This window comes from Crocuta crocuta, unplaced genomic scaffold (genome assembly GCF_008692635.1).
Source record: "Crocuta crocuta isolate KB4526 unplaced genomic scaffold, BGI_CrCroc_1.0 scaffold81, whole genome shotgun sequence".
In the NCBI taxonomy this organism is placed as follows: domain Eukaryota; kingdom Metazoa; phylum Chordata; class Mammalia; order Carnivora; family Hyaenidae; genus Crocuta; species Crocuta crocuta.
In genome coordinates, this window is record NW_027527808.1 from 1,177,772 (window position 1) to 1,192,633 (window position 14,862).

The 14,862-nt window shown below is 33.7% G+C and overlaps 1 protein-coding gene across 1 annotated transcript in view; it reads left to right on the plus strand.

The window, feature by feature from the left end:
* Positions 1–14,862, plus strand: part of PKIA (cAMP-dependent protein kinase inhibitor alpha) — a 94,551-nt gene that overhangs the window by 64,588 nt on the left and 15,101 nt on the right. The gene's annotated exons all lie outside the window — the stretch shown is intronic.

Consider the following 14,862-nt stretch of genomic DNA (forward strand, 5'->3'; position numbering starts at 1 on the left):
TGTGAAATTCCAGAGACTATCTTTGGTCCATTTTTGGATTATCTTTTTCTTATTAGCTTCTTTTTATTCTTTAAATACAAATTAATTCCCCTTATCAACTATACATGGTACAAATAGGTTATGTCTTCTCATTTTTTTAATCTTGTGATAAACTGCAACTCTTAATTTGAATGAAATCAAATTTATCTTTTAGGTTAGTGCCTTTTTGTCTTAAAAAGCTTAATGTTACACAGATATAGCAGAATTTTTAAAAATTTTTTGTTTATTCTGTATTCGAGCAATTAATTCATCTAGAATGTATTTGTATGCATTATCCAATTTCTTTGTTTCCTGATAAATAACTTAAGTTTTCCAGGACTATTTAGGAAGTAGTCTGTGATATGTCAGATTTCCAAATGCTGTATATTATAGTTAATTTCTGAACTTCTTATTTTGTTCCAGGAATCTATTTGACTACACTGTCCTAATTAATATAGGCTTATAATAATCTTTATATCTGTAGAGTAAATCCTTCCATGTTAATGTTCTTTAGGTGTTTCTAAGCTATTCTTGGCCATTTGACCACTCATAAAAATTTCAGAATTAGCAGCTCCACAAAACCTCTGTTAAGTATTTTGATTGAAATTGTATTGAATATATAAATGAAGTTGGGGAGAGTTTATATCATTATGATGAGTCTTTCTATCAATAAACAAGGTCCTATTTATTTAGGACCTCTTAAATATCTTTCAGTAGGCTTTATTATTTTCTCCATAAATATCTTGTACATCTTTATTTGGGTTTATTCCTAGGTAACTTTAAATTTTAAATGATTTTTAATAACTATTTCTGGCTTATAGAAATGCAGTAAATTTTTGCATCTTGAGCTTATATCTAACCATCTTGCTAATATTGCTTATTAAGAAGAGAGAAGAGGGACGCCTGGGTGGCTTAGTCGGTTAAGCGTCCAACTTTCACTTAGGTCATGATCTCACGGTTGTGGGTTTGGGCCCCGCGTCGGGCTCTGTGCTGACTGCCAGCTCAGAGCCTGGAGCCTGTTTCAGTCTGTGACTCCCTATCTCTCTGACCCTCTCCTGCTCACGCCGTCTCTCTCTCTCTCTCCTAGAAATAAATAAAACATTAAAAAAAAAAAAAGAAGAGAGAAGATTTTCTTAGCAAAGAGAAATAAATGTAAAATGTTTTTAAAATTTTAGGTCAGCTCTGGTCAATAGAGTTTTCTGTAATTTTGGAAATGTTCTTACTGTTATTCCATACTATAGCCTTTAGTTTTACATGTTTTAAAAATTTTAATGTAAATTAAAGCCAACAAAATTAAAGTTTCAGTTTCTGATTCAAAGTAGCCCACATTCCAAGTATTCAATAACCACATGTGGCTAATACATACCATACTGGACAACATAACTCTAAACAATCAGACTGTGGAAACCTGCAGTCCCAGGATTTTTTGTCAGTGTCACAGTAAAGTCTTCTATGTGACAATTATTCTTGTTATTAAAAAGAAAAGTCATTTAACCTAACCATCTATCCCTAACTCTTTGAAATAATCCAACTTAGCTTTCACCAGACATGGTTTTTTAAGTTTATTGATTTATTTTGAGAGAGACGGAGAGAGAAAGAGAGGGGAACAGAGAGAATCCCAAGCAGGCTCTGCACTGTCAGCACAGAGCACAGTGCAAGGCTTGATCTCATGAACCGTGAGATCATGACCCGAGCTGAAATCAAGAGTCTGACACTTAACCAACTGAGCCACTGAGGTGCCCCCATTCATGAATATTTTGAATCTTATTTATATTTTACATAATCTGCTTCTAGAATTAAATGTTTACTTTACTGTCCTAAAGTAGCACATACCACAGTATCAAAAGTTCCCTTCACTACTGGTAATTGTGATTGGATGAAGAAGCTTTTATTCCACTACCTCATTGGTCATTTTTATAAGCACATATTAATCTGTATCAGTCTTCGGGGCGCCTAGGTGGCTTAGTCGGTTAAGCGTCCGACTTTCGCTTAGGTCATGATCTCATGGTTGGTGGGTTCGAGCCCCGCGTCGGGCTCTGTGCTGACTGCCAGCTCAGAGCCTGGAGCCTATTTCAGAGTCTGTATCTCCCTCTCTCTCTGACCCTCCCCTGCTCATGCTGTCTCGCTCGCTCTCTCCTCGAAATAAAAAAATAAAAAATATTAATCTGTATCAGTCTTCATATTCAAAATCCACCTTCAAAATTATCAACTATTCCCATGATAGTTATCTTTATTTCATTCAGCTAGTATTATGCCCTTCTAAGTGTAGTTTCAATTATTTTCTCCTAAAAATCTCATATTTATCCATGCAAGAATGCATCTCCTATTATTTTTTTTACCCTATTCTGAGTTCTTTTTGTAAATGAATCCTCATGAGATTTGTTTCCTCTAACTTTAATTACTTTACTTTTTATAAAAAACTTAAAATATTCTGGTAAGCTCATTTTTAAAAATTATCTTAAAAAAATCTATATATTTTAAACAATGTGTTACAATAAAAAATTATACTTGATAACCAGAAGACCTGAGTCCTAGTCTTTTCCTATAAAAATGAACTAAATGCATTCAAGTAAATAATTTTATATATAAGATTTGTCCTGATTCTAAAATCATTATGATTAATCAGAAAATTCTGTTCAAAATATGATAAGATTCAAAATCTATAACACTCATTCTATAAAAATTATATAAAAATGTAGGGATAGCCCCCTTTTCCCATGAATTTGATACATAAATTATAATTTGTCATCCACCTATAGCTGCAGTTGACACAAAGGCAAAATATGTCCAAATATGGTGCATGTATTTTTAATATGGATATTTTTGTTTAAAATTGTTAAAATTATAAAATTACCTATATTTTCACAACTTTCCCATTCTCCATGACATTGCAATCAGTCATGAACTATTTGCTTTTCTGTTTGCTAAAGCTCATTTTACAATATCAAACATTAAATTATCATTAACACAGGAAATTTTGGAAAATGAGCTTTCATAATTTCTAGTATTAATATTTTGTCTCCTTAGCTTTCAAGACACCATACTCTCCTAGATTTCCTCCTTTCTCACTTATCATTCCTTACCAGTCTTCTTTGGTCATGACTCCATCCTTCAGCGTCTAACTTTAGTATGCCCTAACTTTCATTGCCTCTTCACTCTCCATCTACACTCACTACTCATGAGTTTTAAGCTGGTCTTGTCACTTTAATGGGTAGATGACTGTGGTTCCCAGATTCATACTTCTAACCCTAACCACTCATCCAAGCTCCAGACTCATAATTCCAGTTTCCCACTACCCCCACTCTACGAATAGTAGACATTTCAAAGTCAGCAAATAAAACTCAATTTTTGATCTACCCCTTCCACTCCAGTTTTTCCTCGCTCCATAACTCATCCAGTTTTTCAGACCGAAAATGTTGGAATCATCCTTAAAATCTCATTTCCCCACAATTCCTACATCCAGTCCATGAGAAATTCATGTCAGGTCTAACTTGAAAATATATTCTGAATTCATCTACCTCTCACCATCTTCAACTCACTCCAAGCCACCACTGTTTGCCTCATCTAATGCAATAAGCAGCCTCTTCCACAGTCTCCTTGCTTTCTCTCTTGCCTCAACCTTTATAGTTTTATTATGAGTAGAACAGCCAAGACCAATCTTTAAAAACATAAATCAGATCACAATGTTTCTCAAAACCCATTTCCATCACTTTAACAATAAAAATTAAACTGCTTTACATTTCCTGCATGCTCTTATTCAACATTTCGTCGGCCTTACTCTCCAAGCCCATCATTTATAATGCTATCCTCTCACACAGTCTCCTTCAGGATTTTTCTTTTTGTAATCACTTTCCCAGGATCAGGAGCTTTGCATTTGCTACTCCCTAAAATCTGGAAAATCTGTAAGATTCCTTCAAACAAGATCTTAGAAGGCATTTATATTTTATTCTGTGGAGACATTTTGTAGAATTTATTTGCATAAGATAGATATATTTTACTTTGGAGACTATTCATTTATGTATCAATGTCTAAGGTGGTTAAATAACAAATATGAACTAATAGAGCTAAAACAAAATTGCTATAGTTAGTAAGACCCATGTGTTTTAAACAGTGAGCTTTAAAGAATTATAGACATGTGAGCTACAGCATAGTGTCAGTATTTAATGCATAAGAATCAGCTGAGATGTTTTCCAAATATCCATTACCCCCTACAGAGATGCTAAGCAGAAAATTAGGACAGGATCCAAGGACCTGAACTTTAACAAGTACCTCAACTGATTCTGTTGCAAATGGTTTGCAGACTGCCCTTTGAGAGACACTAGGCTGGTGTATTTTCTTAGATACATGGAGACAAGACATGATTAGCAGTGATCATACAACTTACTAATGAGATGCAGCTGAGACTCAACAGATGCCCTAAAACCTAAGCAATAAAAGAGGAAGAGGATCCAATAAGAACCAGTATAGATGCCATCCCAAGCTAGGACTTTTGCAAATCCATTCATAGAAATGGACTGGTAGTTAACAGTCAAATAGCGTTGTGTGTTTGTGTGTGTGTTGCTGTGTATTAAAGTATATTTTTGTTGCATATTTTTTGCTATAAAGTTATGTGTACATGTGTGTCATAGATATAGTTAAAGGATATAGATTTGCAAAAATATGTAATCTAGGTTCAGTTCTTCAGCTGATACTTCATAATGTCTTTATAATTCTCTGAATAAAGAACCTCTTCAAATATTGTGTAGGGAAACAAAATACCTGTCCATTTCTTTTCTCATCCACTTCCCTTCTTGAACAATTTAGTCTAAAAGCTATTAGATGAGGTCAAATTAGCCTTTGTTGGTGTGGGGATGGTGGGCATGCAGGGAACCACAGTGGTTTGGCATTGGATCTCAGAGCCTGAGAAAGAGGAGGAGGATGCCTGCACAAGTGTAGAGTGTTGAAGTCTGATTGGCATGTGAAGGACATCCTTATGAAGGAATGGCCATGGCAGCCACTCAATACAGAGTCATAACCTGTGCTAGGTGGAGAAAACGTATGGGATGGGAGAATGGCAGCTGTAAGAATGTGCTTAACTAACAGGGATATTGATCAAATAACTAAGGATATTAAGGCTATGGTAATCAGTGTTTCTCAATATCTGAGGAAGGAGTTAAAATATGAAAAGGATGAAAACTAGAATGAACTTTGCAGTGTTGAATAGGGATCAAGGATAATGTGAACTCATGATTTTCAATATATAGACAGATACATAAACAGATATAATGTGAATGTGTGCATGAACATATAAGTGTTTATGAATATGTGTTTTCATATGTGTGTATGTATATATTTACATAAATGCTCTAGCTTTGTCTATTGAGAGTACCTGAGGCTGCTGCTTGCCAATAGCAATGAGCACATCTTGTGTCCAGATCTTGATTTCTAATTATAGTTCTCCAACTGAAGGAACTAAAGCTTTTTGGAGAAATGGCTGATTCCAGAGCTAGGGCACAGAAAATATAAAATGATTCTAGAATATATTATTGGTTCAAGAAGTAAGGAAGATATTAAAGAATAATGGTGAGGGACACCTGGGTGACTCAGTCTATTAAGTGTCCGACTTTGGCTCAGGTCAGGATCTCACGGCTCGTGAGTTCCAGCGCTGTGTCGGGCTCTGTGGTGACAGCTTAGAGTTTGGAGCCTGCTTCAGATTGTGTTTGGGTGTCTCTCTCCCTGCCCCTCCTCCACTCATACTCTGTCTCTCTGTCTCAAAAATAAATAAATACAAAAAAAAAAAAAAAAAAATGGTGAAACACCCAAAGACAGATAAGCCAAATTGAAGGGGCTCCCACTGGGCAAATCTTGAACAATCTAAGTCTCAAAATAAATAATGATAGAAACAAATTATAGTCCATTGAATAAAATAAGACTCTATGAGTTCATACTGATGTAAATAATTAAATTGAATTATAAGTTAATGAGGAACAGGATATTTACATACTCACAAAGTACCTTACCATAAAACTTATGAATGAAGGAAAGAGAAAAAATACCTTTATTGTGAAGACTGGGTGACACCCCTCAACCAAATAAGTAAAATTAATATCCCAGTAAGGGTATAAATTAAAAGTTTGCCAAAATTGTTTGATAGGATGCACTAAGAATAGAGTTTTACTACTGGGATATTCCTTCCAACTAAATATATCCTGAATTTAATTATAAGACAAATACAAGCAACTAAATCCCACACAATAACTGGTCTGTAATCCTTAAAAGTTTCAATCATGAAGGTCAGACTGAGAAAATTTTCCAGATTAAAAAACTAAAGAGACAGGATAACTAAATGCAACATGTGACTTGGGACTGATTCTGTTATTTTATAGGAAATGACTGGGATTGTTGACAAAATTTAAAAGAGGTCTGAAAATTAGATAGCATAGTAGTAACATGTCATGTTAATTTCTTGATTTTGATTTTCATGAGTATATTTGGATATATGTTTATAGGATATATTACAGTATTTGAGGATGACAGTGCATTGCATTGGCAATTTACTCTCAAATGGTTTGGGTGATGAGTTATTTTTATTGTCATTTCAACTCTTCTGTAAGTTTTGAGATTATAAAAAAATTACAAAGATAAAGGAAGAGATTCCTGAGTCAGGCAATCCTTCTCCTCCTGGCAACCAGCATAGTTAAAACTTTACAATGGTAGTCCACTTCTCAGTCTATTTGTGCTAATTACTCTATACTAACACTATATACTTCTGTCAGTTATATCACTTTCCATTTGAGGGTTTTGGGTTTTTTCCTAATGACCTTTTTATTTTTTGTTTTTTACTCTACCAAATATCTATGAATCTGGTAAAGTCTTATTTGTATTAAAAAATCAATATGATTCAATGAAAATAGGTTCTTGAAGAAATTAATAGATTCCTACCTGCATTCAAATTGAGGTAAATTGGCCTGCAATTCATAAACAAAACAAAACAAAAACACTATAAGGTCTATAATGAAACAGCAGAATAAAGACTATATATTGAAACCAAAATACAACCTTTTAAATCACATTTCATGTCAGGTCATGGTTAACAGCAGGGCAATTCAGTAACTAAATTGCAACAATTCTTGTTTTCAATAATTTACTAAGTCACCATTTGGAATAATGAAAACTTTACCTTTGACTCCAGGAAAACTCCAGGCAGTCATTAGTGAAAGCAAATGTGTTGTCCTACTGGCCTACACCTGCCTAAAAATAGTAGTAAGACTTGAGAACACCCGGGAACGCTCAACAGACTCTAAATATAGCCTTTCATTTCTCTTAAAGCTTTTAGAAGTATACTATCTTTTGTGAAAACTTGGCCTTTATAAAGGACACACGGACACTAAGGTTAGCGACTTCTAGGCCTAGAAAAGCTCTGAAGTATTTTCTCAGTTTGGAAACTCACATTTTGGAATCATGAAAACTGAAGCCCAAGAAATTCAGTAATTTGTCCAGCATCAAATGGTAAATAAATAATAATGATGGCACTCAAGCCTCTGTCTTCTAAATCCACTGAACATGGATAGCATGTAGTAACTTGAAATACCTGCTTGTTTTCATTACCCTCAACAATTCCTTCTACGACTTATCCCTCTTACTTCTTTAAGAGGGATGACAACAATCTGCAGACTTTAGCTATAACTAAATTAAAATTTTTTTGTTATATGATATTGCCCTGTTAATAATGTGTAAGGGCATTTTCTTTCCTTCTTGAAATGCCTCTGCCTACATTTACAATATTTTACCGTTGAACTATTAAAATAGTAATAAGCATAGAAACACCTTCAGGTGGAGGAGATAAGTGTTAGGGGCAATATGGTAAGGAGGAGAGTGAGTAGTAACTTAAAGGGAGATGGGGAGAGAAAGAAGAGAACAAAAATGTGATTTGTTTGGAAAAATTAATGACAAGTTAATGTCTGGCTCTACCTAATACAATGTAGCCTAACTTAATTTAAACTCTACGTTAACTTCTGTTGTTTGCATTGCCACAGACTAGGGAGTAAACAAAGCAACACAACTTTTGTATTCCACTATTTTGTATTAATTTCCTAATGGCTTCTATAAGACTTTTTTTTAATAAATAAAAACAACAAGACTTGTCTTTAAATTATTTTCTCTGCTTGCTTGCACTTTAATAAGCTGATATATGGAATTTAGTTGAATATTTATGATTAACCCTGTCCCATAATTTTTTAAATGTTTATTTATTTTGAGAGATAGTGTGTGCACACACCATGCACAAACATGAGTGGGGGAGAAAGGTAGAGAGGGAGAGAGAATCTCCAGAATCTATTCTGTCAGCGCAGAGCCCGACGTGGGGTTCAATCTCACAAACCCTGAGATCATGACCTGAACTGAAATCAAGAGTCAGATGCTTAACCAACTGAGCCATCCAGGTGCCCTAACCCTTCCCCATAATTTTAAAAGCACTAGAGACTGTATGTGTGCACATATGCACACACACACACATACACACATTTCCTAATAACTATTGTGCTGCCTTTGCAACCAATGAAATAAAGTTTTCAATAAAAAAATTATTATTGTCATCTAGACGAAAATTAGATATAATAGTGGGGCCAGCCATTGGTAAGGTTAAAAGCCACCCTAGGTGATTTATACATGCAGCAGGGTTGAAGGTCTCGTTTAAGCTGAACACTTAGGTGGAAGTGTAATCAAACAGGGCCCTATTTTCCTATCTGAGATCTGCTTTTTTATTTTATTTTATTTTGTTCCATTTTACCTGAATATAGTTTGACATACAATGTTACATTAGTTTCAAGGATACAACATAGTGATTCATTATCTCTACATGTTATGCTATACTCACAGGTAGCTATTATCTGTCACCAAGCAACACTATTACAGTATCATTGACTACATTCCCTATTCTGTACCTATTATTCCTGTAACTTATTCATTCCATAACTGGAAGCCTGTTATCTCCCACTTCCCTTCACCCATTTTGCCCCTTTACCTCCACTACCATTAGTTTGTTCTCTGTATTTATAGGTCTGATTCTGTTTTATGTTTGCTTTTTTATTCAGCTGTTTTGTTTTTTACATTCCACGTATGAATGAAATTATATGGCTTCTGAGACCTGTTTTGTTTAAGTTTTTTGGCAAATTCTATGTGTTTTTATACTACTTGGCTGTGCTATAAATTATCAAAAGTGGGTGTGAATTAATGAAGTGATTTGCAAAAATTAAAGCCCAGAAGATCCAATAAGCATGAGGTCCCCTTATTAACACTCAAATAAGTTTGGTTGACACAGACATTATGGAAATTAAATAAAGACATTAATAATTCATAGTGCTCAAATAAAAATCTTCTAGTTATGTCAGTACAAAAGAAATCCTAGTTTATACCACAAGGTAATGAAGTCTAAAAGTTTATTTGTTAAATACTTACTTAGCACCCTACACTGTACATATAATCCTTCTTTGAAATTTAGAAGACAAACAAGAAAAATAGAAACTCTCCACCCTAAATTAGTTTATACTGTGGTCAATGAACTATCTCTATTTCGACATATTTTAGTTTCTCAGTTTATTGTAACTTCATCATATAAGTTGTATTTTATTTATTAAAACCAATGTTTACCACTTTAAATAGTTTCTTAAATGTTACTAATAATGAAATTGAGTAATAATGATAATTTCCAATACTGATAATAGAGTTGATACTAGAGATGCTCGATATTGATAGAACAGTGATTTTGATAATCTACAAAATGTCATGAGGTTTTCCAGAATAACAACTTTTCTCCTAGACAAAAAGACACTTATTATTTGTCTTCTCACCTTATAAAAAGTTACTGATTAATATAGTGATTTTACATTTAGAAAATCATATTTTATTTTATTTTTAAATGTTTATTTATTTATTTTTGAGAGTGGGGAAGAGGGCCAGAGACCAAGGGAGAAAGAGAATTCCAAGAACGTTCCACATTGTCAGCACAGAGCCATACGCAGAGCTGGATCTCAGGAACTGTGAGATCATGATCTCAACCGAAATCAAGTCAGACTTACAAGCCACTGAGCCACCCGTGTACCCCTAAAATTCATATTTTAATATAGTTCTATGTATTATCTTCAAACTATATATTGATTTATATATCCACTAGATATGATGTAAATATTCACATATATCACTCAATGGCTACATTAATATTTTCTTAATTTGTTAAAGTGTTTATTTAATGCATGCTGCTATTCTTTAGTAACCACTTTTCTCTCTCGAGTCTCTCCTACTGATTTCAAAAACTCTGAAAAATCTGAAAATCTCATATAAAGTAATGTATGGAAAATCTTAAAATATAATGATGGTAGAGAAAAACAGTATTAACCATTGTGCTGAAGTTCATTCCATTAATAAAGAGATTAATCAATAATTCTAACATTCACTCATATAATAAAAATGAGAAACATTTATTCTAATACTGAACAATGACATTTTCAATAAAGGAAAATGTTAAATACTATACAGAAAATTCATATCTGCAAAGCAGATAAATTTGCAATGATGATATATATATTTAAATATGTGGAAACATAATCATAACAACTGTTTTTTTCTTTTTGGCTGGAAAAAGGCATACTGGAGTGCTTAAGTACTGTTTCAATTGGAATAGATATTTAGACATGCAGAAAATACTTGATTGCAGAAGAGCAGATATTAGCATGTGTGAAAATGTGTTTTCGATTAATGCATTTTCGTTCATTCAGAAAGGAAAAGAATGCCAAATTTACTTTAAATGTGGCATTGTGATACCTTAAAGTGCCATTCTTAGATTTTTGCTACAGCTGCTTTCCTTTAGCATTCACCAAATAATGCCATTTTGCCATTCATCTAAGGTAGAATTCTAGAAGCAATCCCAGTATTCTCACTGAAGGGCTCCCTACCTTCATGCTCCCCACTCAATAAGTCAAATTCCTGTCTCTCCTATACTAGGCAGCTCTTTCCAATGCATGACTGCCTTTTCACTCTCTGGGCCCAAGATCTCTGCTTCAGCCTCCTACTGAAGTCACTTCTAGTTCATTGTGAGTAGGGCCTTTTTTAAACATTCCTCAATCCTAGGCAACTGTACTTTTGGAAGATTCACATGACATCTTATCAGTTGTATTAAAATGTATCCATATCAGAGGCTCGCAGGTGGCTCAGTTGGCTAAGCATCCAACTCTTGATTTCAGCTTGGGTCATGATCTCACTGTTTGGGAGTTTGAACCCCACATCAAGCCTGGCATCAGGCTCTGTGTGGACAGTGCAGAGCCTGCTTGAGATTCTCTCTCTCTCCCTCTCTCTCTGCACCTCCACTCCTCTCTCTCTCTCATAATATTTTTTTTAAATGTATCCATATCACATAGTCAGTGTTATTTATTGATAACTAACTCTATGAGAGCTAACAACACTGTAGTTGATAAGCTGCACAAACACTAGTATTCAAAAAACTAATTAAACAAGTTTTTATCTCAGTATTGCAGATTTTTTTCATATTTCGAAACCATTTCTTTAGGTGTTGATTTAATAAGTCTTTCTCAAACTCATAGTCCCTGGTGAGTGTCACAGTCCCTTTTACAGTCACAAGGCTGAACAGCCCTGACTGAGGCAGCTGAAGATGAAGACCATCACCTGCATGTGTAGACCAGATCTGTGGGAGCTGGAATGCAAGATGTTTCTAGAACAAATACAGAAATCAAGAAAGAGATGGTGGTGTCACTGAATGTGTGTATCAGATGATAATATTAAAAAACAATGTACTTTAGGGATGTCAATAAAATACCATTCTATAGTGTAATGTCTCAAAACAGTATGTGAACTGCTTACATATTTTTAAAAGAATATTGCTGACAAACCATCAACAGAAAAATTAAGTTTCATATATTCTTAAATGGCATACTGGTTTTGTAAGTCTAAATTACCTACCAGTTTCATGACTGTTTCCAAACCTTTGTTGTTTCATATTTAAAATTGAGATAATAAGAATACCTATTTTACAGAGTTGTTGAGAAATTTAAATTATATAATTCTAATAAATTGTTGAGTGTGGAATCTGGCAAATGATCAGTATTTTGTTACTACTGATAAAGCACTAGTAAACAAAAACTGTTCCATTATTTTTATGGTCATTGTTACAACTTGGAGCAGACCAGAAAATACTACTGAGCTTGATTTGACCTTTCATTGTTATTTTAAAGATGAGAAAGTTAACGAGTCATTTGGAAAAGAAATATGTCCATATTCTAACATACTTTCAAAAGCTAAATATGTATTTCATATAGAAAAAAATAGTCTTAGTTCAATAAAAAAAGTATAGATTTTAAAAGTACCTTTCCTCATTGGAATCATACAGACCCAGAAAAGGAGGAGAAAAGACAAAAGATTTAGAAAGTGTTATATAACAAAGAACAGCACCAGCCCTGGGCTTTAAATGCTTTTATAATTCTGATGTGAATAACCCCAGGCTCCCATTCTGACATCAGTACTACCAGAAACTGTGTAAGACATGGTCAGTTTGATTAACCTCTCTCTGCTTTAGTTTCTTCAACTGTAATGTGCAAGTAATATTACTTGTCACTTGCCAACCACCAGTATTTCTTCAGCTAATTGACTGTCTCAGCAGGGATGTTGCAAAGATTAGCTGATAAATGATTTATAAACCCTTTGAAATATTAAGTAAATGATGTAAAAAGTTCTAACAAGAGAAGGACAGAACAAATCATTCTATGCATTAATTTGCTACTTTATCATATATATTTTACATATGTATATATATAAAACACCTTGAAAAGAGGTAACCCTCAGTAGAGTGAAAATAGGATAGATTACTAGGAATTCTAGACTGCTTTTTGTTGCCGTTATTTTTTAATCCTGTTATAATTAAGAATATACAGAAGAAAAAAGTGTATTAAAGGAAATGATTATAGCTCACCTCGTTAAATTTACAAAAAAAGTCTTCAAGATAGGAAAAGAACTAAACAAAAATCCTCAGCCTACTTTTACTATTGATAGTGGTATAGTAAGATACTTCTAATAAACCTACAAAATACTTTTTATAGTGTAAGAACAATATACAGACTCCTGTGCCAAGCACTGCAAGTGACTAAAAATTCAAAGACCCATATCTCAGGGAAAATATAATATATAGAGAAAAGTGACATGAAAATAATTCTTGCATAGCACCAAATTTAATGGTGCTATGCATATTAAACACTATAATACAGTTATTCATTATACCTGGAGATGGAAAGAGGGTGTGGTTTATAAATTTGGTTTGAGACATTACCAAGATTTTGTTGTCACTGGGAAAGAAGGGCATTCTAGCCTAGGAAAACAGCATTAGAAAACCATAAGAATGGCAAATGTTAGCTATGAATGAAACTTAGCATGCATGAGAGAGATAGTATAGGGAAAGGTAAAGTAGGCTTGCTTCAAATTCTAGAAGACCATGCAAAAAATTTTAACTATGTTTAGTGGGTTTCCAGGAACCATTGAAGATTTTTGAGTACCTTATGTTTTATAAAGTTAATACTGGTGATAGTGTAAAGAGTAAATTGGAGAATAATATGTTTTGATGAGTAAGTAGTTAGCATTTAATTGCAATAGTCAAGAAATAGATAATGAAGATAGTGACCAGAGAAAAAATGGAAATGAACAATATAAAAGAGACATTAAATAGACAAAATTAAAATAATGAGATTTGAAAAATGATTAGATGTGAAGATGAGATGTGAGTAGTTATTGGGATAGAGTAATTGAAGACAATCGTACGATTTCTATCATAGGTGCCTGACAAAATAGTGGTAATATACACTAAAATAATGAGAAGAATGAATAGTTTGGAGGTAGAGATACAGCAAAGGAATTCCGTTTTGAACTTACTGAATTTGAGTTTTGGGGGACAATCATGGTAGATTTTCAATAGGCAATAAATATTCTCTAGCTATACTTTAGAAAAATATCAGGGGGTGCCTGGGTGGGTCAGTTGGTTAAGCGTTCAACTTCAGCTCAGGTCATGATCTCACGGTTCATGGGTTCGAGCCCCCCATCAGTCTCTGTGCTGACAGCTAGTTCAGAGCCTGGAGGCTATTTCAGATTCTGTGTCTCCCTCTCTCTCTGACCCTCCCCTGTTCACACTGTTTCTCTCTATCTCTCAGAAATAAATAAAACTTTAAAAAATTAAAAAAATATATATCAGGCCCCCAAATTATAGATTTCTTAGTCATCTATCTACCTATCTCTCTATGACAGTTAAGACTATTGGGGTAAGTGGGAATATCAGAGAGAACATAACAACAAGAAGAATAAATATTATTTAAGAGGTAAGTGGGGGAAACAGCAAGAAGAAATATAAAGAAAAGATTATGGGGAAACCAAGAGCATTAACTATGGTAGCCAAAGGAGAAAAACATTTCAAGAGAGAAATAATAATGTAAAATGTTGTATACAGTTTGATATAGATGATTATTGTGAAAAACCTTGAATTTTGTGATTAATCTGTAATGGTTTTTCTTTGAGAAAGCAGTTCTGGTAAACTAATATGTAAGTGAAACTCCAAAGAAAAATAGAAGCAGCAGGAAAAATTAGTATCTACCTCTTTTCCTATAAGTTTGGGAGAAAATGAAAGTAAAACAAGTGAGTGACTTAAAGAATATACAGAGTTAAAAGATGAAATATATTTTATAAAAGGGGAACTGAAAGCAATTTTATAGGCACAGGAGAAATTCGGAAAAGAAGCAAAATTGAAGGAATAATAATGGGAGAGAAGATAGAATCAAAAGCACCAGTCAGGTATTAATGTTGGGCAAAAGATTCTTGAAT